General features: G+C 36.9%; 1 protein-coding gene across 11 annotated transcripts in view; it reads left to right on the top strand.

The window, feature by feature from the left end:
* Window positions 1-9880: 9880 nt before the first annotated feature.
* The window catches only part of ZCCHC11 (zinc finger CCHC-type containing 11), a 101912-nt gene continuing 84152 nt past the window's right edge, over window positions 9881-27640 (top strand). For 3 of the 11 annotated variants that reach the window (XM_023536783.1, XM_023536786.1, XM_023536784.1), the window contains exons 1-2: window positions 9882-10069; window positions 10216-10369. The gene's annotated coding sequence lies outside the window, so the exon portion shown is untranslated. Of the gene's footprint in view, window positions 10070-10215; window positions 10370-27640 lie in introns of all 11 variants that reach the window. The other 8 variants (XM_011370485.2, XM_011370486.2, XM_023536785.1 and 5 more) reach the window with 4 other exon arrangements.

Here is a 27640-nt window from a genome sequence, read left to right on the forward strand (position 1 = left end):
ATAGACAGTAGTCTGGATTGCTGGACTCTGCCGGATGTGCAGTCAAAATTCTGATTCCCAGAGTAGGCAAAAAGAGGAGAAAACCTCTTTTTAAGTCTGAGTTTAATTTATAGAACACACACTTCTTGACAGCTCTGAGGATGTTCGAGTTCTTCTTGCTTGTGAAACTGCTTAAGAGCCGGATTCTGGATAGATGGAATTTATAGCAACATTATGTCCCAGATTTGCAAGGACAGCCCAGATTTCAAATATTCTATCTTGCAACTATAAGTATGCTTATAAACTTGTGCTTTCATGTATCCTAATTTGGATAGAGAGAGGAAAATATGGGCATAATATAAGTGATCCTTTCTTGGACTTTATAAGGATAAATACCAGAAGGAAGTTATGCTTGAGTTTAGAGAGATAACAGTACTTTACTAACAGTATTTCTTGGAAAGCTATCTTTGGTGTGAAAAAGGCTGGGAGAAACTCCTGCAAAATTGAGAATGTTGTGTGTGCCATTTGGAGAGAGTAGAAAAGTCCAAGGGAGAGAAATTGAGGGACAAAATAAAGAGAGGCTGCTCCTAGTGAAGATAAAACTTTTAATCTTGACAATGGTGTGTCCCTTTTGAAGAGGAAGAAAGGGCTGAAAGTTTGAGAACCAGGACAGGGAGAGTTAGAGAGAGAAGAGAGGAAGAAAGGAAGAGAGAGAGAGAGAGAGAGGGAGAGAGGAAGAGAGGAACAGAGGAAGAGAGAGAATAGCATTAAAAGAAGGTTACAGAAAAATTTAAAAGACAAGCTCAGGAGGGTGAGAGAAACAAGGTGATAAAACAAGAGTAGAAAAGAGAGTGAGAATGAGAATAGGGTGGGGAAAACTAGAGCAAGCAAACAAGCATGGACTCAAGAGAGACAAAGGGGAAGTTTGAAATTTCTCACAAGGTTGTGGAAATCTAGAGAGCCCCGGATCAGTGTTGGGAGAGATCTAAGGCAAGGAAAGGATTCTGGAACTGGATCGAGGGCTGTCCAAGCAAGAAAAATTCAGAGCTGCATATACCATCAGTTAGAACTGGTAATCCCTCCAGGGATCCCTTCGAGAGCTTCCCCTCTAAGGCTATAAGTGATCCTGGGTCATATTCTTTGGGGAACTTTGGAGATCCAGCAAGACATTTTGTTGATGTTGTCTATCCTTAAGGAAATTTTTCTCTAAAATGTTGTTGGCTTGCAAAGTGTGGATACTTAGCTGTTTAAAAGGTATGTTTCTCAGGTTCTTAGAGGACGTCAAAGTAAGCACATTGTGTAAAGTCTCCAAATTTGGGACTTCTGTGTTACCAACCAGTATTTATTATTTGAAGGAAAATACATTCGCAGATACTATTGCCTTTGCTCAGAGATTCTGTGAAGCTTATCATTTTTAAAGCTTGAAAGTGTTGTTGGTTTTCTGTCTCACACAATAGTGAAAGTGGAATTTAGAACAAAACTTTTAGAAGTCAATATGGCAGGAATAAGCCTAATCCTGCCTGATCTCAGAAGCTAATAAGCTAGGGCCGGGCCTGGTTAGTACTTGGATGGGAGACCACTAAGGAAGACCAGGTGCTGTAGGCCTTAAAAAGAAAAAGAAAAAAGTCAATTTAGCAGTATATATCAAGAACCTTTTAAATTTTCACACTATCTGATGTAAAAATCCCACATCTGAGAATTTTCTTTGAGGAAATAGCCTTATAGCGCTTTATACATTCATGCAAAAAGCATTATTTATAATAGCAAAAAATTAGAAGTAACTTAAATGCTTAACAGTAAGGGACTGGTTAAATAAACTCCAGCACCTTCTCTTATATAATATTTTGCAGCTGCCAAAATGTTTACAAATAATTCATAATAATGTGGAGGAATATTTATGATAAAACATTAAGAAAAAATTATACACCAAGTATGATCTTAACTATATTAGAATGCATTTTAAAAAAAAAGACTGGAAGGAAATACACCAAAAGTTATTTAGATTGATGATCTTAAGAAAACGAGGTGGTAGTCTATTATCGCCATTTTTTCTTCTTTATGTTTTCCAGATTTTCTGCAAAGTGCATGTAATACTACTATAATTAGAAAAAAAGTTTAGTTTTAAATGTCTAAAAAATCAGAACTAAATGTTTACAAAATAAAAGCCATTTAGTCAAAAATAATTTTACAAAAGATCTAGAAATTGTAAAAAAAAAAAGGCTAAAAAATTCTTGAAAAGAATAAAATTAAAATTTTATTAGAATTTTTAAAAACTTTATCAAAAATAAAATAGCCTCTGAAAACACAGTGGTTATGAAGACTATATAATAATGTGAGAAATGCTTATGATTTAAGGTTAAATGAAAAGTGGCCAAAATAATTGAGATTACAACTATGCAGTCCAGCGCTTTAAGGAACTATACTTAGTCTCACAATATACAGTAAGTACTCGGTTAAAGAAACTTTCATATACATACTGTTCTCCTGCAGTGACTAGCTCTTGAACTTCTCTACCCTTTGCACTCTTGCCCTTTGCTTTCTCATTTTAGACATGTATTTATGACTTGGTTTTCTTTTATATTCTGCCTTGTTCTGGCCAAAATATGCTCAGAGACTTCTTTTGGTTAAGTCCTTCCATATCTGACTCCTAGTACCCTCCTATCAGCATAGGCCAACTGCCTTATCTTGAAGAGCTAATCAAAAAAAAAAAAAAAAGGAAAAGACTGGTAAGGAATCCAGTATACCAAAATGCTAATAGTCCTGTGGTGGGATTATAGGTAGATATGTCACTTTTCTTTAGGTTTGCAATTTTGCAATGTAATTATGTTTGGTTTATAACAAAAAATATTTAAAGTTTGATTAAAGTCACTCACCAAGTGCTTTCATAGGTAACCATTGAATTTTCCTCCCTGTCATGATTCCCAAAGATAGATATAAAATTGATATCCTTTTGGCCAGAAGATGCCAGATCTGATCTCCTATCTGAGTCAGAGAAACTGTTCTCCATCTTTCTCTCTCCAAAGCAGATTCTGCACAGCCAAAACAGAGATATTAGCATATACTTCTACTTCAAAACTTTAGGTGCTCCCCAATATCTGCAGGATCAAGTTCAAGCACTTTAATATGGCTCCCAAGACCCTTCATAATCTACCTCTCCAACTTTATCCCCTGATAATTTGCAAACCTTTTTATTCCTTACCCCATGTTACATCAGACTACTTGTCATTTCTTAAATATGTATTCACTTTTTTACTGACATATAACATTCATATAGTAAGGAGCACAAAACGTAAGTGTACAATTCAATGGTTGTTCACATATATATACATCCAGGTCAAGATCTAGAACATTTCTAGCACTCTAGAAGTCTCCCTGTACCCCTTCACAGTTCATATGTACATCCCTGCCCAAAGATAACCACTATTCCAACTTCTATCAACAAAGATTAACCCTGCCTATTCTTGAATTTTTAAAAATAGAAACATATTCTATGTATTCTCCAAAAAGTACATTTTTGTTTCCTCCGCCTGAGAATAGGAATGTTTAAATATGTCATGTGCTAGTGCTCTCCAATTCTGCACCCATGGCAGACATTACTAATTCACCATTCTTATTGTGCTGAGATGGAGCTTTAGGCTCTTTTTCTAAACTGCACACCAGCCATTACCAGTTGCTCCGAGTTGGCACTAGTGCAACCTTCCTAGACAAGAATAACCTCTTCTACATGACAGCCTTCATTTCTGCCATCTACAACACATTTAATCAGTCATTTAAGTCCTGTCGATGTTATCACTGTAACGTCTCTCCAGTCTGTCTCTTTTTTTCACTCCTACTGCTTCTGCTTATTTCAAGCTTTCATAATCTCTTGCCAGATTTTCTACAACAATCCCTTATTGTTTTCCCCACCTTCAGTTTTGGCTCTTCTATTCTTTTCTATACACTGCTGATTAATCTTTTTTAATATCTAAATATGACTACATCATTCCTCTGTTTAAAAGCCTTTAAGGACTACCTTTCAAGTTAAGTCCAAGTGCTTAGCACTATATTGCAAGCCTAATGATCTTGTCCTGCCCATCTCTCCAGTATTATTTTCTATACACTGCCCTCCAGTGTGCCAACTACTTGTAGGTTCCTGAAATATGCCCTGCCCTTTTTCTATACACTGCCCTCCAGTGTGCCAACTACTTGTAGGTTCCTGAAATATGCCCTGCCCTTTTTCTATACACTGCCCTCCAGTGTGCCAACTACTTGTAGGTTCCTGAAATATGCCCTCTACATCATAAAGGCTCTTCCTCTCCTCTAGATGGCTAAGGCTCACTCTCCCTTCAAGGATATTTCAAGGATATTTATTATCTAAACTTCTGTTGATCATTCTTTCCCAAGCAAACGATTCTTTCCCAGGCAAAATTAATTTACTCTTATTTGTGTCCTCATCATACTTTATACATATCTTTATTATGGCAATTATCATGTTGTATTATTATTTGTTTACATCCCCAAGAGCTCGAGGGAAGAGAGATTTGCAGCTCCAAAACTTATCAGAGTACATGATATTTTTTTACAAATTTTTAAAATTGTGGTAAAATACATATAGCATAAAACTATCTTCACTATTTTTAAGTATACAGTTTAGTCATATTAAGTACATTTATTTTCTAAAACTGAAACTCTATACTTATTAAACAGTAATTCCTCATTCTTCCCTCCCCTCAGCCCCTGGCAACCACCATTCTTCTTTCTGTGTGAATTTGACTACTCTTTAAGTACTTCATATAACTGGAATCATACAGTATTTGTCTTTCTGTGACTGGCTTATTTCATTTAGCACAATGTCCTCAGGGTTCATTCATATGTTATAGCATATGTCAGAATTTTCTTCCTTTTTAAGGCCAAATAATATTCTTTTGTATATACCGCATTTTGCTTATCCATTCATCTGTCAATATACACTTGGATTGCTTTTATTTTTTAGCTATTGTGAATAATGCTGCTGTGAACATGGGTGTACAAATATCTCTTTGAGACCTGGCTTTCAATTCTTTTGAGTTTATGCGCAGAAGTATAATTACTGGATCATATGGTAATTCTATGTTTAAATTTTTGAGGAACCATTATATTGTTTTCCACAGCAGCTGTATCATTTTACATTCCCACTAACAGGGCACAAGAGTTTCGCTTTCTCCATATCCTCATCAACACTTATTATTTTTTGTTTTTGATAGTAGCCATCCTAATGGGTGTATGGTGGTATCACTGTGGTTTTGATTTGCATTTCCCTGATGATTGGGAACGTTGAGCATCTTTTGATGTGCTTTTTGGCCTTTGTATATCTTCTTTGGAGAAATGTGTATTCAAGTCTTTTGCTTATTTCTGAATCAGGTTGTTTGTTTTTTTGTTATTGAGGTTTTGTTTTTTATATATTCTGGATATTAATCTCTTTTCAGGTATATGATTTGCAAATATTTTCTCCCATTCTGTGGGTTGCCTTTTTATTCTGTTAATCATGTTTTTTGATGCACGAAAATTTAATTTCCATGAAGTCTACTTTGTCTATACGTTCTTTTGTTGCCTGTGCTTTTGATGTCATATCCATGAAGTCATTGCAAAATCCATGTTATGAAGTTTTTGCTCTATGTTTTCTTCTAAGAGTTTTATTATTTTAGGTCTTACACATAGGTCATGAATCCATTTTGAGTTAACTTTTGTATTTGTCATTAGGCAAGGGTCTAACTTCATTCTTCTGCATGTGGATATTCAATTTTCCTAGCACTATTTGTTGAAAAGACTGTCTTTTCCCCATTAAATGGCCTTAGTCCCTTTGTCGAAAATCATTTAACCATACATGCAAGGGTTTATTTTAGGGCAGAATGCATGACATTTTATAAGATACAAAGATGAATCAGAGTACAGACTATCCTAACACACTAGAATTGGTCGTAGAGAGGTTGTTAGAATGGCGTTGGCTCTCATTTTTGTTTCAGAGAAAAAAAGGAGAGAGAATTTGATTTAGAGGGAAGTAAAACGGCTGACTTAAAAGGTGTTCATGTCAGAATTATAGAACTTTAGATCCATTTCCAGCCATAGTTCATCTAGTTCACATCTTTATTCTTTATATATGAAGAAAAAGAGGCCTGGTGTTGGTCTTGAGGTCAGAATTACAAAAAACAAACAAACAAACAAAAACATATAGACAGAAGATTTCAGCTCAGAGAAAGAAGAACTAACATCTAGAATAGATAGAAATGAAAAAGAATGAGCTCTCTGTAACTACAAATATTCAAACAGAAGTTGGATGATTCACTACTTGTAAATTTTGCTGTAGAAGGCAGGTCTGATCATCTCTCTACCTTGCTTGCAAATGTTGTGACTGCTCCTTAAGTTCAGGATAAAGGACAGCTTTTTAAAATAGCATTTGTGGCCCTTCTGATATAGTTCTAGGCTACCTTTATAATATCATCTCCTGCCATGTTCTTGATATATTAAACCGTATGAATTCTAATATCCTTTCTAACTCTCAGATTTTATTCACATAAAAAAAAAAAATCAGCCACCTTAAAAACAACAGACTGTTTCTAATGTTTCAAGGAAGTAAGCTAAAGGGTGTGGTTGTAGTTTAAAATTCCACACATAGAATCCTCAGAACGAATTAAATTGAATCAATGGGTAGCAAGTACACACATGTGCTAGTGTGAGTTTAAGGACACATGAAATCCAAACTGGGGCAGATGAGAAGACACTTGATTTTAAAGAGAAAGGTAATCAATTTTTGTTGAATGTTTACTATGTAATAGGCATTTAACACATTTTAACTTATTTAATTTTAAGAACGCCAAAAGACAAAGAGAAATGGATCCTTTACAATATCTTTGAGGTGAGCACATACCTTAGGAAATTTGGTATTGCATACTATTTGTAGGAACCACAAAAATTTTAAACTTTGAACATATGTTCTGCTTTATAGACAACACAGAGTGTCAACAAGTAATTTCCAGGTACTTTCTATGTGTCAGAATTGTGTGGGGTGCAGGGAATACAAAGGTGAAGAAGACATGGTTAGGACCACATCATGGGGGTGATGCACTTTTTTTGACTGGAGTTTATTATCATCAGCCAGAGTCTGTAAAAGGTTACTGACCACTGATATCTCTCTTCTTGAAGAAATCAGGTGTATGGGGAAAAAAAAGGAGGCTAAGAGAAAACCTTTGGGACGTCTGATCATATCTCTCTCTTGCTTACAAATGTTTAGCAGCTGCACATTAACTACAAGATAAAGCCTGTTTTTCTCCAAATGGCATACATGGCCTTTTATGATTTGTTCCCTTTATGATCTGCCAGATCTACTTGATTTGAGCAGACTTATGTACTTTTCTTATTCTGATTTAATTTACTTATCAAATCACCTTTTTAGCCAATATGATTATTTTTGGACTAGGTTTTTCTGTCACTTAGGAAGAGAATAGCATATGAATATTGATCTACTGGGAAATTATGTATGATGAAATATGATTTTTGCTGCAAGTAATTTTCACCTGAGTTTGGATGAAATTGAGTTCCCAGAACTTTTAGACTGAAAGGTTAAATTTGGAGACTTAACCACAATCATGAGGTCTTTCTTGCAAGTATCAGACATGAGTCCTCAGTGTATTTTTACAAAGCAGTCAGACATTTAGTATTTTATTTCTCAGTATGCTGTTTGTGATTTACTGCATGTGACTTACTGCATGACCCTGGCCACTAATTAAGCCTCTTCTGCCTCAAATTTCCTCATTCTTTACAAAGAAATAATACTTACTCTATACATACTTCGTTGTGATGATAAACGGGATTATAGTCGATAAAATTTTCAACTCGACAAGTATGTAGGCATTATAAGGAATACAAATATAAATAAGTATTTGTGCTCAATTTATAATCTCTTGGGGTCAGATTTATAAAAGGGATTCAGAGAAAAGAGGTATCACATTCAGTGAGAGGGGTGATCAGAAAGATTTAATATGGGCGGTGGGAGTTGAGCTAAGTCTTCAGGAATAGGAAAGGTGGTAGAAAGGAGTTATCTGGAAGGAATGAGAACAGAGAGGCGCTGAAATTCTCAGTCTGGCCCCAGCTTTTATTTCCAGACATATTATCTCCTGTACACTCTAGACTAAATTATGTTCTCTGAATCACATACATGTGTCTGGCACATAGCAAGCAAGCCTCCAAGGTCCATCTTCTACCTCTTCCATTAAATCCTCACCCAAGTGAAATTTATCACACTGTGGTCTGTATTAGCCCAGCCTTTGTTATGACCTATTGCTTTTAATTGTAGCTTAATAGAACCACCTTTCTTGCTCAATGGTGAACTTTTTGGAGACAGGAATCTGGTTTCTCTTTGTATCCCTAGCCACCTAACTCAATGCTTTGCTCTTATTAAGTAATCAGGAAATTTTATTCAATTGAACTTGCTGCAAGGACATTGATATCGCTCACTAAAGTGAAGGAAATGTTGGTATTCTCTTAATGTCTCTATATGATTTAACTTTTGTGTCCTTTGTTTTCCTTACATCGTCTTTGTGAAGTAGATTTTTTGACTTTAAAAACTTACAAATTGGGAAACTCAGAGGGTGCATTTGCTCAGTCATCCAGCTGATAAGTACCAGTCAGGGCTCTTTTGACTTTTAATGCACTACACTATGCTGGGGCCTTGTGGCATCAGACAAGTAGGGGTAAATGCACTTGTGCTCAGAGCTCTAGTTTTCTCATTTGTAAATGGGAGCAACAATTCTGACTTTATGGGGTTTTGATGAAGATTAAATTGTGAAGTATGTGAAGTCTCTACTAAAATGCCTGGCACTTAGCAGGCAATGCTTGGTCCCTTTTCACCAAGCTTACAATTCATAGGGACTTAAACAGATAAATGAGTTATCCAGTTCTGGGGTGTAGTGGGAAGTAAATGGAATATCCAGAGAAGAATGTCCTTCTGTAACCTCTACAGGTGCCAGTCTCCGAGTCATAAGAAATTTTGTAAAATTTCCCCCCACTAAACCTACCCTTGTCATATCCTTTTCCTAATTAGCATGTGTCAAATGCCAGGATTGTAGTTGTATGAATTGTCCAGCTTTGAGGTCAGAGGTTGGTTGAATAATCTCTGAGGTTGGGGCCTTAAAAAACAAAAACAAAAAACGTAAATTCTCTCGGTTTGTGACTTTAAGTATGTGGAGGGACCCAACACGTTAAAAGCAAGGGCGGGGGGGTGGGGGAATTGGATGGTAGTTGATTCCAAACCTTCGTGAAACTAAAGAAATGATTTCTAAAAAAATTTTTTTGGGGGGGTATGCTCTTGAGATGTCTCCGCTGAGCTCTTTAACTACTGAATTGGCTGCCTTCTAAAAACAAAAGCACTTCAGTTTTGGTGGGCCTGTGGCAAACGTGAATACACGAGGGTCGACCCTGCAGGTTTCCGCTGGTGCCCAGAAGCCCGCGCTATCCGCGGAAGGTCCGCGGATGCTCGGACCGGGTGGGTGAGCCAGGCCAGAGAGTGCATGGCCAAGGCTGGGTTTCCTTTCCCAGGGGACTTATTTCGGAGCAAGGCTTGGGGGCGGTTTTACGGCCCTACTTCCCACATAGGGGCCTCGGCAGGGCAGCCCGCAGCCCAAGAGCCAGACTTGAGCAGCGCGGTAGGCCCCGCGATCCCGGCTTCCTCGTGGACGCGGGTGTCCTCGCGCCACTCCCTAGTGGGGCCCCGTCAGGGAGCGGGACCTCCGGACCAGCGCTCCGTGGCCCCGCCCCTCCCCGCGAGCCAGGGACTTCGGTCCTCCCCCAACGCTAGAGTGCCCCGCCCCCTCTTCGCGGGCTAACTAGTGTCCTCCCGCGCCCGCCACTTCTCTCAGCGTGAGTGAATGCAGTGCACTCTCACGTCGACCCCTCCCCATTGTTTCCCGCTGCCACTACAAGCCCTTGAACATTGCCCCTCCCCCACTGGTGTTTACTCCCCTCCGCTCCAGCTTAACTGGTGTCCAAGGGCGCCCCAGAACCAAGGAAGGGGGCACTCCTGGACCCTGCGTCGCCTCTCCGGGGTCTACCCCGCTTCGATCTCCTACCCCACCTCCGGGTAGGGCTCCAGTCTGGGATCCATACCACTCTCCCCTCCCCCTCTCCCCCTCTCTTTCTCCTTCGGCCCCCTCCCTTCAGCGGGTCCTCCTCTTTCTCTCCCTCTCCTTCCTCCCCCTCCCCTCCCCTTCCCCCCCCACAATGCAGTTCGCGGCGCGGCGGACATGGCGGTGGAGTCCTGAGCTCGTCGTCTCCCGGCCTCCAGCGGCGAAGGCGGCAGCGGCAGCGGGAGGCGGAGGGGGAGCGGGAGCCATTGAGATGAGGAGGCGCCGCGGGCGCCTGTAGCTCGCAGGCCTCGCAGGTACGGAGGCTCCGGCCGCGGCGAAGCACCGAGCGCCGAGGGGGTGTGCTCGGGGCAGGCCCGGCGGCCCCCTTTTTGCCCTCAGGTGCCGCGCCTCGCAGGTGTCGGGGGCAGGGCTGGAGCGCGTCTCAGCCGTCCCCTTGGGGCCTGACAATTCTTTCTTTTCTGGAATGGGCTTCGGTGTCCAGTGGAAGGCAGAGATAAGGGAGGTAGGGGCGGCGGCCTGGGAGGCCTGAGGACGGCATTGGGGCACTTAGGGGCCGAACTCCACTGAAAGGCTGCCTGGGGCTCTCAGTCCCGAGCCGAAACCTGTAGACCTGGGAGGCGGGTTTTGAGTTAACGGAATTGGCGTGAGTATTCTCTTGGGTCCAGTAGGATTCCTCGTCATGTGCGCCTCTTTCATCCTTGCTTAGATGTAAACGTACATATATAACAAATACACACACAGATAATACCTCTGTTTTCTCTGGGCTCGCCCTTGTCAAGAGAAGGCAGAGTTGACTGTGTGGATTTCGTTTCTTGCTCGCCCGCCTTCCCTCGCGTCTCCCCCCACCCCCGCCCCAGTCGAATGTGGTATGAAAGCTTTTGACGTGGGAAACTCTGAGTTTCGTATTTGTAAACAGCACTCGCCGAGTGTATTGCACTCCTCCACGAGAGGTTCAAGGTCCTTTTGGTATCTGGATTGCAAAAGAATGAGATATTTAGACCTGAAAGAAGCGTATCATCAGGACTTCCAGTCGTACCCGAATGGGATGAATTACTGTTATTTTAACAACAAATCTTTAATTACATAAATTTTGTACCTTGCACGAGATCTTAGTTTCGGTATACCGTGTTTCTTGATTTTGTTATATTTTCGATAACAAAAATTCCTTCACATTTGACGTTTTACTCCCTTTTGAAATCTTTTTAGTGTCCAGAAATGCAGTTCGAATTGTATATCGTTGGCATCCAGTAATTAGCTGGAGTGGATCAGATTACCTTTTGTTTCCAAAGATTCCCCCCCACCCAAGACTTGTAGTAGCGAAATGTGTAACACTGGTGAAACAGAACATATCCTGTTTTTTGTTCTTAAAGTAATGAGAACTATTAGCTAATAAAATTCGTTAATCCTAGTTGGATATGATAATTTAGAGAGAATACCATACCAAGGTGGTGAATTGTAGGCTGGTTTAAAAAAAGTTGACTTTTTTTTTTTTGGTTAGTATCAGCCAGCATGTTCTGTGTATGAGTAAACTGTATGCTGAAATTTTCTTTAGGCCCAGAAAACCCTTATGTTTTCTTAGGAATTGCTGCACCACACTTCATCCTAGTATATACTAGTCACAACTTGTAAAATTATAAAATATTGATTCATGTAGAAAGCCGTGCTTAAGAATTCACTGGTGTTTAGTGTGCTATAATGCTTTCATAAAATTTAAAGAGTGCTTCTTAAAAACCACATGCTTTGTGGAAGATAAGAATTTTAAGTCATTTTATGATTTAAAAATATGTTTAATATAAACAAAAGAAAGTTGCTTTAAAAAAGAGCTCTTCCAGATAAATTTTCCTGCCGTTTGCAATTTTTCATTTCACTAGTGTGGAAATGAAAAAATAAAGCTTCCTTGAAATAATACAGTAGCAGAAGTGAAAGTTATTGACATTTAATATTTTAAGTCTAGCAAATACCTAAACACAAAAAGGAAATTAAAGTTTTTCCATTGTCCTAGGTCAAGTTGTTATTAATACAAATAAATTAACAAGATGTTATCATGTGCAAAAGTTTAATTTTGTAAATCCTAAATCATCTTTAGAATTAATATTTTAAAAGATAATTTAGCTAGAACAGTGTAGTCTACATTACAATTTTAGAATTTTTAAAATCTATAATTATTAAAAAGCTGTTTAAAGTGAATTTTTACTACTTCTCAGAGCAGATTTATTTTAGTAAGTAATTAGAGAACTTTTTGTGACCTCAGAGTTAACCTTGACATGCATAATAAGCACTGTTAATTATGTTGTGTTCTTTTTAGAATGTCAAATCAGGATCTGTGGGTAGAGAAAGGTGTTTGAATTTATTTTCCGCAGGAAGTTTCTGGTTTCAGAGAAATAAGACTTACCTGTAAATGCTGATGGCATTAAATTTTATTAATCCTTAAAAATCAGACCATTTTGATAGAACAAAGTGAGATGTTACTTTCCAAACTGCAAATGCTTGAATTCATAGATGTTACAAAATTTAAAGTCATTACTGCAGATTAGAATTATGTTCTAAAAAAGAACAACTCTAGAACTAAAACAGGCAAGAGAAAAGGACACTGTAGTTTAAAGCTGGATATATAGATTTTTTTTCTTAATTTAGAGGAATTAGGATTGTTTACACTGAACTAAGTGAATTAGAATTGTTTCCAGTAAACTGAGTTTTAATTTTAGAATCCGAGGTAATTGCATAATTTGGGAAAATGTTTAAAAACCAGCATGTCTCTGAGTGTTTCTTACAAACCTAAAAAGAAGAAAAGGTATGTAAATGCAAAGATGAACAGTTTGATTTTTTCCCCTTAAGTGAGAGATTTAATTTGTATGATATGTTATGGTTTCCAAATTGTTTTTATATCAGATTATTTCAGTGGATGTTCACAATTATCCTGTGTGTTAAAGGGGGAGAGAAAAGGGAACTAACATTTATTTGTCTTGTTACGGACATTGTGCTAGACATGTTTATGTCCGCCCCCACCCCCCCCACTGTTCAATTTAACAATCCTATGAAACCTGTTTTGTAGATGAGGAATCTCTGACTCAGAGGTTAAGTAATTTGCTTAAGATCATAGAATCAGAAAGATTCAAAGCAGCTCTGTGTGTTCTGCCTATTATATATATTGCTTCTCTCATATATCAAGTATTCTCTTAATTATGTAGAAGAAACTGCCTAAGGTTGCTCATTCTTCATTTGTTTATTATTTAATTCATTTCATCAAATATTTGCATTTGGACTTTATGTTAGACACTGCTAGGTTTTAGAGATAGAAAATTATTAAAGATAATCTCTCAGGGAACTCAGTCTGCATATAGATATAGATAAATTATAATATACTAGATTATAGGCATTCAGAAGGAAAAAGCTGGCTTTTGAAGGATGAATAGGAGTTTGCTAGGTGGAGAAGGGGCCAGAGAGGTCATTCTAGAGCTAAGGAGTAACATATGCAAAGATGATAAGTTGTTATGGGACTTAGTGTGTAGGAAAGAGTGAGAAATTTGATGTGGCAAGAATTGAGGATTTATGAATAGAGCAATGAGAGAAATGATTGGAAGTAGCAGTCAGGTTGTGAAAGTTATTGTGTATGTTAAATTAAGGCATTTGGATTTTTATCTTGTAAGGTGAGATCACCAAGTGAGGTAGTAGTTGAGCAGTGATTAAAAATATGTTTTCTTAGCTTTAGTTTAGTATTTCTTTCTTTTCAGCTTCCTCACCAACAGATTTTACCTGTTTTCAGTGGATAGTCTAGCCATCTTTTCCAAGCCACTCTCTTCTCCTCGCTCTACTTTCTGTATTTCAGACTAATGTTTTGAGAATCCCGTTAGTCAAATCTTATTGATGTAGTATCTTAGAAGATTCTTTGGAAAAAAAAAAAATACCTCTGGGAGAAATCACCTTGTTATGGTTACTTAAGTTTTTTTATTCTTTGGCTTGGACTAGTTGACTACTTTCTACTTTACCACTAGAAGCAGTAGGATAAGGCATGGGGGAGTGTGAGCTGAATGAAGAAGAAGCATTCCTGCAAGCTCAGTGTTCATCAATAAAGATGAGCAAAGTCCTAATCTTTACACAAAGTAGCCTCTACTTTCAAAAAGAAATAGGTGTGTTTGCAAGTCACACAATAGTCTGGGAGTTTTAAATGGGTATTTGATTTATAATGATAATACATAACTTAGTGCATAGTTACTCTGTGGTAATTTCTTTCTAAAGATCTTAGAAGTATTAACTTAGTCCGCACAACAACCTTTTTTATGTTCTAATTTACAGGCGAGGTAAGTAAGCACAGAAGGGTTTTAAGTACCTTGGACAAGATCTCATAGCTAGTTTGCTGCATAGTTAGGATTTGAACTCCAGGTGTCTAAGTCTATAGAGTCAGAGCTCTTAACTAGTATACTGTGTTGCATCTCAATTTTAGGTTGCCAAAATTTAGTATGCAGAGTGTGGTAAATTCAGTATAGTCACATAGATTGTCAAAAAATATTTTTTAAGAACCTAAAGTATGAATTATACATAATAATGAAGTCTGAGTGCATTTTGTCAGTCTGAGCTGTACACTGTAGTTTAAATAATTCATCATTAAAATTAATCAGTCATTAAGTCTTTAAACTTCAATCTTGTGCTTTGTGTTAGTTTAGGCTAGTAGTATTCACATTATGTTTGGGGACCTCTTGGGAGAGGTTCTATAAGTCATAACTGTTGTCATAATAATAATAAGATAATATATGCCTTTTTCCATCTCATCTGGAATGTAGAGTAATGCCTATGTGATGTGAAAGCATTATTACTTTGATGGCTAATGAAATGTGAAGTAGTGTATTTTTTTTTCCCTTTTCCTTGAGATGTAATTTACAATACCATACAATTTGCCCTTTTAAAGCATATAGTACAGTATATATTCGTAAGGTTATGTAATCATCACTACTAATTCCAGAACATTTTCATCTTCCCAAAAAGAAACCCTGTGCCTATTAGCAGTCACTCCCCTTCCCTCTTCCATACCTCCAGCCTTTGGCAATCACTAAGCTACTTTCCATCTATGGATTCGCCTATTCTGGACATTTCATATAAATGGAATCAAGCAACATATGGCTTTTTGTGCCTGGCTTCTTTCACCGAGCATAATGTTTTCAAGGTTTGTCCATATTGTATCATGTATTAGTACTTCATTCCTTTTTATGGCCGAATAATATTACATTCTATAGAGCTACCATGTTTTGTTTATACATTCATCATTTGATAGATATTTGGGTTTTCCACTCTGGCTATTATGAATACTCTTGTTATGAATATTCATGTAAAAGTTTTTGTGTAGAAGTATGTTTTCCTTTTTCTGGGAATATATACCCAGAAGTGGAATTGCTGTGTGTTTTGATTCATTTATGTTTTTGTTTATGAAGACTTGCCAAACTATTTTCCGTGAGGCTGTGCCCACTAATAATAAATGAAGGTTATAATTTCTCCACATCTTCAGCACTTGTTATTGTCCATCTTTTAAATTTTAGCTGTCCTAGCAGGTGAAGTGGTATCTCATTGTAATTTTGATTTGCATTTCTCTTATGACTAATGATACTGAACACCTCTTTATATGCCTGTTTGCCATTTGAATATCTTATTTGGAGAAATGTTAATTCACATCCTTTGCCCATTTAAAAATTTGGGTTGGAGCTTCTGGTCAAGATGGCGTAGTAGGTAAATGCTGTGCTGGCCTCTTTCCATGACTACATCAAAATTACAGGTAAACTACAGAACAGCCAGCTTTGGGAATCACCTGAAGTCTAGCTGAACAGAAGTCCTATTAGTAAGGCTATATAGAAGAAGCCACTTTGAGACTGGTAGAAGGGGTGGAGACGTGGAAAGGGCTGATTCTATGCCCATGTGTAGTGGTTAAAAGTAGAGAAATCTTGGCTGCAGAGGTTTCCCCCGAGGAGCAAGGGGTCCCAGCCCCACAAAGGCTCCCCAGTCAATGCTTTCAGTGCTTGAAAGAGAAGTCCCCATAATTTCTGGCTGTGAAAACCAGTGGAAATTGTGGCTGAGTGAAAGGAAGGGCTGTTGGAATCCTAGGCAGTCCTCTTAAAGGGCCCAAGCACAGACTTACTTGCTGATGGACTCGCTCACTATGAGCTGCAGTGCTGGGACTGCAGGTTGAAAAGTGCCAGGGACATAGAGGGAAGAACTGAATTGTCTGGTTTCAGATTGAGAGCTGGAGGGGCAACTTTCTCCCAGACAGAAGTGTTGGCAGAAGCCATTGTTACTCTGCTGAGCTCTCCTGCCACTCAGCTTGCAGGTGCCATATTTGAGTCTCCATCAACCCAGCTAATACCTCTTGCCCAGCCCTGGTGATTCCCTGAGACCCCGCCCCACCTAGCTTGTGGGCCCACCCAAGCCACTTCCCATGTCTTTTCCATACAAACAGCTTGTCTGGGCTCCTGCTCCAGACTTTCCTAAAACCTCTCAAAGGTTCACAAACTCCATACAAGTAGTATCTGGCCTTGGCCTGCCCCATACCTTTTGCTAAGCTACCCCAGGCCCTGCACTAGTGGTTGTCGGCCTTGGTTTACAGCTTAGCCTCTCCCAGGCACCTCTAAGCCCAGCACACAAGTGACAACCATCTGCATTTCGCTTTGTAGCTCATACCTAGTGGCTTCAGGCAGGGAGTGCATAGGCAGCATCTAACCTTGGTCTACACCAGAGCTCCTCCTAAGAGGGCACAGAACTAGCATACCTGGTGACCAGCTTCAGACCACACCAGAGCACCATCCAACCACCTCCACAAATGACACACCCAAGGGCATACTGGGCAGGCACCATAGCCTTGTTAAAGAGAATCCTGCTCTGTAGGGCAAGCCCCTACACAACAGCTTCTTCACTGTAGCCACAGCCAGTCCTCACATTTAATCAGCTTGAGAGTCAGTCCCTGCCATTGATATGCAAACAGCAACCAAGGCTCAACTACAACAGGAGGGCACACAATACCCATGCAAGGGATGCATCTGGAACATTCGGCTCAAGTGACCAGGGAGGAAACTATGCTACTGGGCCCAGTAGAATACCTATTACATAAGGCCATTCAACCAAGATCAAGAAACATAGCATCTCTACCTAATACATAGAAACAAAGGGAGGCAGCCAAATTGAGGAGACAAACATGTCCCAAAATGTAAGATCAAGACAAAGCTCCAGAAAAAGAATAAACAAATCGGAGACAAGCAATCTACCAGACACAGAGTGCAAAACACTGGTTATAAGGATGCTCAATGAACTTAAGGGGAGAGTAGATGAACTCACTGAGCACTTTAACAAAGAGATAGAAAATGTAAAAATGAAGATAGAAAACATAAAAAAGAATCAAATAAAAAATACAGTAACGGAAATGAAGAATGTATGAGAAGGAATCAACAGTAAATCAGATGATGTAGAGGATCAAATCGACGACTTGGAAGATAGCAGAAAACACCCAATCAGAAGAGCAAAAGGAAAAAATCCAAAAAAATGAAGATAGTTTAAGGAGCCTTTGGGACAATATCAAGCATATTTACATTTGCATCATAGGGGATATCAGAAAGAGAAGAGAGAACAAGGAATTGAAAACTTATTTGAAGAAATAATGATGGAAAAGTTCCCTAATCTGGTGAAGGAAATAGACATACAAGCTCAGGAAGCAGTGAGTCCCAAACAAGATGAACACAGAGGCTGACATCAAGACACATCAAAATTAAAATGCCAAAGGTTAAAGACAAAAAGAGAATCTTAAAAGCAAGAGAAAAGCAGTTAGTTACCTACAGGGGAGCTCCCATGGATGTCAGCTGATTTCTCAACAGAAACTTTGCAGGCCAGAAGGGATTGGCATGAAATATTCAAAGTGATGAAAAACAAAGACCTACAACCAAGATTATTCTACCCAGCAAAGCTGTCATTTAGAATCTAAGTACAGATAAAGAGCATTCCAGACAAGATAAAAGCTAAAGGAGTTCATCACCACCAAACCAATACTATAAGAAATGTTAAAAGGGATTTCTTGAAGAAGAAAAAATATATATAAAAAATGTGAATAATAAAATGCCAATAACTATGTATCTATCAACAGTTACTTTAAATATAAATGGATTAAGTCCTCTAATCAAAAGACATAGGGTGGCTGAATGGATAAGAAAACAAGACCCTTACGTATGCTGCCTACAAGAGACTTCAGATCGAAAGACACACAGACTGAAGGAGTGGAAAACTATATTTCATGAAATGGAAATGGGAAAAAAAAGCTGGGGTAGCAATACTTATACCATACAAAATAGATTTTAAAATAAAGGCTCTAGCAAGAGACAAAGAAAGTCCCAGTAATTCTATTTCTGAGTATTTATTTCAAGAAACTGAAAACACTAATTCAAAAAGACATGCATTCATATGTTCATTGCAGCATTATTACAATAGCCAAGCAACCTAAGTGTCCATTGATAGATGAATGGATAAAGAAGCAATGCATATATACAATTAAATACTACTCAGCCATTAAAAAGTATTGAAATCTTTCCATCTGCAACAACATGGATGGACCTAGAGGATATTATGCTAAGTGAAATAAGCCAGACAAAGACAATATACCATGAGATTTCACTTATATGCGGAATCGGAAAAATAAACTCATAAATACAGAGAACATTTTGATGGCTGCCAGATGGGAGGGGGTTTGGGAGGATGGATGAAAAAGGGGAAGTTATTAAGTACAAATTGGTAGTTACAAGATAGTCATGGGAATGTCAAAGTATAGCATAAGGAATATAATCGATAATATTGTAATAACTATATATGGTATCAGATGGGTACTAGATTTATCGGGATGATCACTTAGTAAGTTTTATAAATATCTAATTACTATTACTATGTTGTATACCTGAAACTAATATATTTTATGTCAACTATAATTGAAAAATTCAATTATTTTAAATAAGTAAAAATTTGGGTTATCTTATTGTTAAGTTGTAAGAGTTCTTTATATGTTTTGTATACTAGATCCTTATCAGACACATGATTTTCAAAAATATCCTTTCATTTTGTGGATTCTTTTCATTTTTTTTAAATTAAGAAATTGTAAAATGTACATAACATAAAATTTACCATTTTAACCATTTTTAAGTGTACATTTAGTGATGTAGATCCATTTACATTATTATGCAACCATCACCACTGTTGATCTTCAGAACTTTTTAATTTTTCCCAAAACAAATCTCTGTACCTATCAAGTAGTAACTCCCTATATCCTTCTCCCCACCAACTCTTACTCCTCCCCACCATTCTACGTTCTGTCTATGAATTTGACTACTCTATGTAATTAGAGTCATACAGTCTCTGTCCTTTTGTGATTGGCTTATTCCATTTAGCACAGTGCCTTCAAGGTTTTTTTATGCTGTAGCATGTGTCAGAATCTCCTTTTTTAAGGCGGAATAATATTCTGTCGTATGTATATAGCACATTGTGTTTATCCGTTCATATGTTGATAAACGCTTATTTTGCATCTACCTTGTGGTTATTGTGAATAATGCTGCTGTGGACATGGGTATAAATATCTGTTTGAGTCCCTGCTCTCAGTTCTTTGGATATGTACCCGGAAGTGGAATTGCTGGATCTCACGGGTATATCTACCCATTTTTTGATTTTTAGAGGAACTGCTATATTCTTTAAATTTTCTTTAGCATGTTTTCGAAGCACACAGTTTTCAGTTTTGATGAAGTCCTATCTATCTATCTATCTGTCTGTCTGTCTGTCTGTCTGTCTGTCTGTCTGTCTATCTTATCTACTTGATAAAGTCCAGTTTAGCTATTTTGTTTTTGGTTGCTTACACTTTGGGAGTCATAACTAAGAAATCATTACCTAATTCAAGATTACAAAGATTTTCACCTGTGTTTTTTTCTACCATTTTTATAGTTTTAGCTTTTATATTTAGGTCCTTGATCCATTTTGAGTTAATTTTTGTATGAGGTGTGAGATAGAGGTCCAACTTTCGTCTTTTGCATTTGGCTATCTGGTTGACAAGACTATTCTTTCCCTTGTTGAATGGTCTTGGCATCCTTATTGACAATCAGTTGACCATAAATGTCTGTTTATTTCTGGAATCTCAATCGTTTCTGGGTTCTCCCCGATCTGTATGTTTTATCCTTATACTCGTACTACCCAGTCTTGATTACTGTAGCTCTGTAGTTAAGTTTTGAAATCTGGAAGCATGAGTCTTCCATTTTGTTCTTTTTCAAGGTTGTTTTGCCTATTTGGAGTGCTTTGCAATTCAATATGAATTTTAGGATCACCTTGTCAATTTGTGCCCCCCCCAAAAAAAAGGAAGCAGGAATTTTGGAGGGAGTTGTGTGATGAATCGGGGGGTCAGTTTGGTGAGTGTTGTCATCTTAATATTTTTTCCATGAGGTATTTTTTCATTTACTTTCATTTCCTTTGAGTAGGCTTTCATCTATTTACTTCAGCAATGTTTTGTAGTTTTCCGTGTATGTCTTGTACTTCTTTTGTTAAATTTATTACTAAGTATTTTTTTTGATGATGTTATAAATGGAATTGTTTTCTTAATTTTAGTTTTAGATTTTTCATTGCTAGTGTATAAACATACAACAGATTTTTGTATATTGATCTTGGATAGCAACCTTGCTGGACTTATTTATTAGCTTTAATAGTTTTTTGTGGATTCCTTAGGATTTTCTACATATAAGATCATGTCATATGCAAATATTTATTTCCCTTTTTTCCAGTTGGGATTGTTTTTATTTTTTATTTTTTTCTAATTTCTCTGGCTAGTACAATGTTGAATAGATGTGAAGACAGCAGACATCTTTGTCTTGTTCCTACTCTAAGAGGAGAAAATATTTAGTCTTTCACTGATAAGTATGATGTCACCTGTGAGTTTTTTTTAGATGCCCTTTGTCAGGTTGAGAAAGTTCCATTCTATTCCTAGTTTGTTAGGTGTTTTTATCGTAAAAGGGTGTTAGATTTTATCAAATGCTTTGTATGTATGTGTCTATTGAGATGACTGGTTTGTGTCCTTTATTCTGTTAATACGGGGTATTACATCAATTGATTTTCATATGTTGAATCAGTTTTGCATTCTTGAAATTGTTCCTGGTGTATAATCCTTTTGTTGCTGGGTTTGATTTGCTACTGTTTTGTTGAAGATTTTTACATTTATATTCATAAGAGACATTGGTCTGTAGTTTTCTTGTGATATTTTTGTCTGGTTTTGCTATCGGGTAATACTGGTCTCATAGAACAAGTTAATATACTTGTATTTGAAAAATTTATCAGTTTTAATATCTAGTTATATAGACATCAATAGTTATGACCCACAAAAGTTCTTTGGATCCTCAGTGATTCATTTAATTAATTTTAAAAATTAATTTATTATTTTTTATGGTGACACTGGTTACCGAAATCCAATAAGTTTCAGCTGTACACTTTAACAGTAAGGCATATATATGTTTACACTGTGTGTTCACCTCCCATAGATTTCTTTTTGTCACCACATATTTGACCCCGTGTACCCCTTCTACCTCTCCCCACTCAGTGATTTTTAAGAGACAAAATGTATTCTGAGATTAAAAAGTTTGAGAACCTCTGGTTTAGCCTACGAGACATGTCCTAGTGCCTAAGCATTGGACCAAGAATTGGGATTCTTGTTTCTTATTAGTCATAAACCAGTCCCATTTGTGTCATTTTAGGCAAGTCATAAACTCATTAATGTGTAAACTGGAAACACTACAAGATTGTATTAACTTCACAGAGGCATTAAGATAAATGAATGGGTATTCTAGACATGTATTAGCTGTTGCCATATCTTTAAAAAACATTTTTTTTTTAAACTGAAATATTTTTAAGAGCTTCAGGACTTTATGTAGGAGTTTGTGGTATTGTTATGTGACAGTGCCTTGAATTCTGTCATAGAGGTAAAAAAATTGTTAGTTTGTGTTTGAAACTTGTATTTAAGATTTCTGTGATACTTCCAGTTTTAAACCAGTGATTTTCAGTTTGTGAGTAATATTTCTCTAAAAAGAGATTTCATAATCACTTTGGAAAGCCTTGTAAAACCATTCCTAGTTATCCTTTCTCTGTCCCTCACCCCATTCTTGTGTTCCTCTTTATTTTTGGTGGGAGCGTATTCTATTTCTCAGATGTGTTGGAACAGAAAGAATATTGAGGACCATTATTCTAAGTCCTCTAAGGGATGTCGCTTATTTTCCTCACACCTGTTTCCTTAAGGCCAGAAAGCCAGACCCGTATTTTTTAACATATTGTGTTTATTGTTGTATCTTCCACTAAAATTACCGTTCTCTTAAGACCAGTGTCCTGCTGCCTATATTTCTTACCCAATTTTGTCATTCCAATCTAGGAACCTCTAGGTCACTCCCCTATATTCGCTGATTCTTGGGTGTAATTCTTGACATCATATCGAGCAATTGGAAGACTAACCTTTGAAGGTCATCTAGCACCTTAATTTTTCCTTAATTTCTGTATTCCAGTGATACTCAACTCTATTTTCCTTGACATTCCTACTCATATGGTTCATACCCATATGGTTCAAAACCTGTTCTGCTTCTTACCAAAATCTTCTTAATATCTATATGTGCATCTTTCTCATTTCTCTAGTTTTCTGATCTGTAATCTCTGTATGTCATCTCTTTTTGGCTTTATCCTTTCCTCCCACTGGAAACATTACTGCAGTGTTCCCTTACCTTATTGAAATATATTCATCCTGTCAGTTCTCTATCCAGTATGAACTTAAATATCTGCGAATCATATAAACTAGTAGACTGGTGTTTTGTATGTTTAGTGAGGTCCTTAACACACCTATGCAGTGTTTAAGTCAGATTTGTTTCCTGTTCCTCACATTTGCTATTGTTTTACCTCTCTCTTAAGCCCTCTGCTGCCCTCTCTGGTTTTCTCTCTTAGTGCTGGCTTTCAGTTTAATAGAACAGTGTTAGAAAACTTGTGTTCCTCGGCAGTTCTTTGAGATGCAAAACTTATAGGTGATGTCCTGGCAAAAGAGGCTTCTTTAGTCAAATAAATCTGGGAAATCTTACAAATTATATCTTTTGGAGATTTACAGTGCTTATTAGCATATTGAAGAGTTCGAGGGTCCTTCTGGAAAGAAGCCCATTTAACTTTAATACAGCCTCTCCCCTCCCCAACTTCACCAGAATTGCTTGTGATAAGGCCCCAGATAGCCTCCCAATGCTTTTTACTATTATTGATAATTACTATTATTTACTTTACTGACTCATCTTTCCCTCTCTGCCTTTCTGTTCTGCAGAAGTTAACTTAAAACAGAAATTGTGCCACTCTTCTGCTTATAAATCTATAGGTTTTCTTTGTTAAAGTTTAAACTCTACTTGGTATGTGAACGTGTGCACCAATTTACATTCCCAGTTCACTTCCTGTAGTCATTATGCGTGCTATTTTATGATTCTAAAAACTTGTCAGTTTGGTAAATACAAGTCTTGTTTTATAGGACTATTCCTTCTCACTACCTCACCTAAGTGGAAAATTCTCAACTATTATCTCCGTGGTGGAGGCTTTTCTTAAACTCTTTCCTCAGGCTTTCCATAGAATGTGTCACATAATAATGTCATTATTTGTTTATATGACTGTCTCCCCTTTTAGACATGAGCCCATTATTTATCTTTGTATCCCCAGCTTTTAATCCAGCACTTAATATTGACTAGTAATCTTTGTTAAAATTAATTCCAGATTTATATTTGTTCACTTGAACAAATGCAGGCCCAGCTACGTAATTTGCAGGGCCTAGTGCAAAATGAAAATGCAGGGCCTCTTGTTCAAAAAGTAGGAAAAAAGTGCCATTAAGTTACTAAAATATAAAGCTACAAAGTTATTAAAATAAAATGATTCTTCTGTGATCTTTCTCTCAACTTGTGTTTTTTGCCTATTTTTAAATGTCATTCTAAATAAAGAACAATTTAAATTTTAAAATCATTAAACATGAATTTTACCATTCATTTTTATATTGTACAATGCCAGTTTTAAATACAGTATGTGAGCATTTAACTTATGTGGAATTGTTGGTATTTCATAGTTTGTATATTTCATCCTTAGTAAGGGGAAACACTGCACAAAACTTACTTGACTGTTTTTAGTTCACTTATAGTTGCACATTTTACCAACACTCTCTGCCTTTGACTTTGACAGGACTGAAAGGAAAAGGAACTGTGATTTGCTCTATTTTTCCCTTTCCTTTTGTGTCATCACTTTTAGCTTAAAGGGTTGATTAATATACTGAAGTAACATGAGAAAGAAAAGATAAGATAGGTTTGTTGTGTTGTTATTCATGTTTTTTAGAATATCATTGCCTTTCTTCTGTGTTTGAAGCAAGTTATGATTCAAACAAAATATGACTTCTTGGGCTGTTAGTACCCTTGCTTACTTAGTTGTAGACAACATGCTTACTTGGTATTCACTTTTAGTCTTGCCGAACTCCCACACACCATGGATCACCTAGAGTTCTGTACTCATGGAGCATCAAAGCTATATGAGAATGAGTTGAAAAGGAATGGCATATACACATTTTGCACGTATCTTCTCTGCTCATATGCATGTTTCATTGACCCATCAGATTTCACTTGAAACACAGATTCAACAATAAAATTGTTAATAACTTCAAGATGATGACAGCAGAGCTTTAAACAAGCACAGGGTCTTTCTGAGCATGGAGCCCTGTGTGACTGCTCAGATCACATGTCTGTGAAATCAGCCCTGAACAAAGGGATTGGAGGGAAATAGTAATATATGCATTGAGACAAAGAGGCTTCCATGGTTCACCTTGTACTAATGTGATGAGCATCAATACTGCTTATTTGTCTTGAAGAATTCTGAGGGTTGTATTCTTTATTGCTTTGAAATTAGTGACTTGTTTTGGTAAATGAAATGAGAGCAAAGGTGACCAGTGCTATTTCTTCTTTCCCTGCTTTGCTAATAGTGGGAGGTAAGATAAGATTAAAGCAGTTCTGAATGCTGAGGCAATGCCAGAAAGACAGCTGCCTTGGAGAGTCACCTGAATTCACAGATTTTTCATAAGTTGATGCTGCAATAAGCATTGAGTTATAGGGGTTGTCGTTATAGCATAATGCGGTCCATTCTGCGTGATACAATTTGTGAAATCCCAAAATGAGTGTGCTTTTAGAAGCACAAACCTTATAGGACCAGCACAGTTACACATCACAGTTTTTGCAACTATGGAACAGAGAGGTATCTTCAACAAACAAATATACCCACTCAAATAATTATAAATAAATACCCAGGAGCTGCTCGATAATGGAAAAATTAAGAGCTCTCTAGTGTATCTTGCATCACAGAACTCTTCATATATAGAGCTAGTTCTTGATTATTTGTTTGTAAAGAAGAAGACAAAAATGTGGCTTTGGTAATTTGGGAACCCAGATTAATCTCCGCATCTCATTAGAAGAAAACATGAAAAACAATTTGCAATCTCAGGCTGTTTTAACAAACAAATTGCTTGTGAAAAAAACATAATGTAACTTACTTTAACCATAGCTAGCGAAGATTTTAATATATAATAAAATGGCCCAAAAGGCTTACCAGTAAATGATTAAAGAAGGAAAAGGCTTGAATAACCCAGAAAACCTAGATAATTAGGCTGTGGCTGAGTAGGTAATTTAGTTTAGAAATCCCATTTATTCACTCTCAAAATGGCTTTGAGAGAAGAGGGCACAGTTTTACTTGCCTTTGATCATAAAAATTTTGTCAGTTGATTTACCAATATAAAAAGTCATGTTTTAAAAAAAACTTTAGCTATTTTAAAGAGTGATTAACATTTAAAATTTGAGATCCATGATACTTTATATAAGCTTAATACACATTTTAATTGAAAATTTTTTGAGCTTAAAATTTTTTTATTGAGATAAAATATATATAAAATTTACCTTTTTAACCATTTTTAGAGGTATAGCTCAGTGGCATTAGTACATTGACAATGTTGTATAACCATCACCACTGTGTTTTTTATAATTCCAAACAGAAACTTTGTACCCATTAAGCAATAACTCCCCATTTCCCTCTCCCCTCAGTCCCTGATAACTTCTGTTCTACTTTCTTTCTCTGAATTTGTTTATTCTAAATATCTTATATAATTAGAATCATACAATATTTGTCCTTTTGTGACTTTATTTCATTTAGCACAGCATCTTCATGGTTTATCCTTGTCGTAGTATGTATCAGAATTTCCTCCCTTTTAATAGCTGAGTATGTATATAAGACATTTTGTTTATCTGTTGTAGACACTTGGGTTGTTTCTGCCTTTTGGCTCTTGCCAAATACTGCAGTGAACATGGCTGTACAAATATCTGTTCAAGTTCCTGCTTTCAGTTCTTTTGGATATATGCCTAGGAGTAGAATTGCTGGATCATATGGTAATTCTGTTTAACTTTTTGAAGAATTGCTGAACTGTGTTTTGCATTGACTACATCATTTTATTTACACCAACAATTGTATGAGGGTTTTAGTTTCTCTACATCCTCACCAACATTTGTTATTTTCTGCTTTTTTGATAATCTCGGTAGTATTTTATTGTAGTTTTGATTTGCATTTCCCTAATGACTAATGTTGAGCATCTTTTAATGTACTTATTGACCATTTGTTTACCTTTGGAGAAATTTCTGTTTAAGTCTTTTGCCCATTTGTTAAGTGAGTTGGCTGGCTTTTTGTTATTGAGTTGTAGGAGTTCTTTATATATTCAGGATACTAAACCCTCACCAGATACATGATTTGCAAATATTTCCTCCCATTCTATTGGTTACCTTTTCCCTTTTTTGAGAATGCCCTTGCTGAACAGAAGTTTTAATTTTTTTAAGTTGAGCTATAATTGACATATACTATTATATTAGTTTCAGGTATGTAGCATAATGATTTGATATTTGTTTTCTTGCAAAATGGTCACCACAAGTCAAGGTAACATCTATCACCACATATAGTTACAAATTTTTTTTTCTTGTAATAAGAACTTTAAAGATTTACTCTCTTAGCAACTTTCAAATATACAATACAGTATTACTATGTCCAGTCACCATGCTATACATTACACCCCCAGGACTTATTTAATAACTAGAAGTTTTTACTTTTTGACCACTTTCACTCTTTCCACCTCCCACTTCTCCCTCCCCACCATCTCTGGCAACCACCAATCTGTTCTGTGTATCTGTGAGTTCAGTTTTTGTTTTAGATTCCACATGTAAGGGAGATCCTATGGTATTCGTCTTTGTCTGACTTACCTCACTTAGAATAATGCCCTCAGGGTCCATCCATGTTGTTGAAAATAACAAGATTTCATTCTTTGTTTATGGCTGAATAATATCTCATTGCGTGTGTGTGTCTGTGTGTGTGTATATATTTGTATGTATCACATTTTCTTTATACATTCATTCATCGATGGACACTTCCATGTCTAGACTATTGTAAATAGTGCTATAATGATCATGGGGGTGTAGATATCTTTTTGAGTTAGTGTGTTCATTTTCTTCAGGTAA

The sequence above is a fragment of the Pteropus vampyrus genome, unplaced genomic scaffold, assembly GCF_000151845.1.
Source record: "Pteropus vampyrus isolate Shadow unplaced genomic scaffold, Pvam_2.0 Scaffold170, whole genome shotgun sequence".
NCBI lineage: Eukaryota > Metazoa > Chordata > Mammalia > Chiroptera > Pteropodidae > Pteropus > Pteropus vampyrus.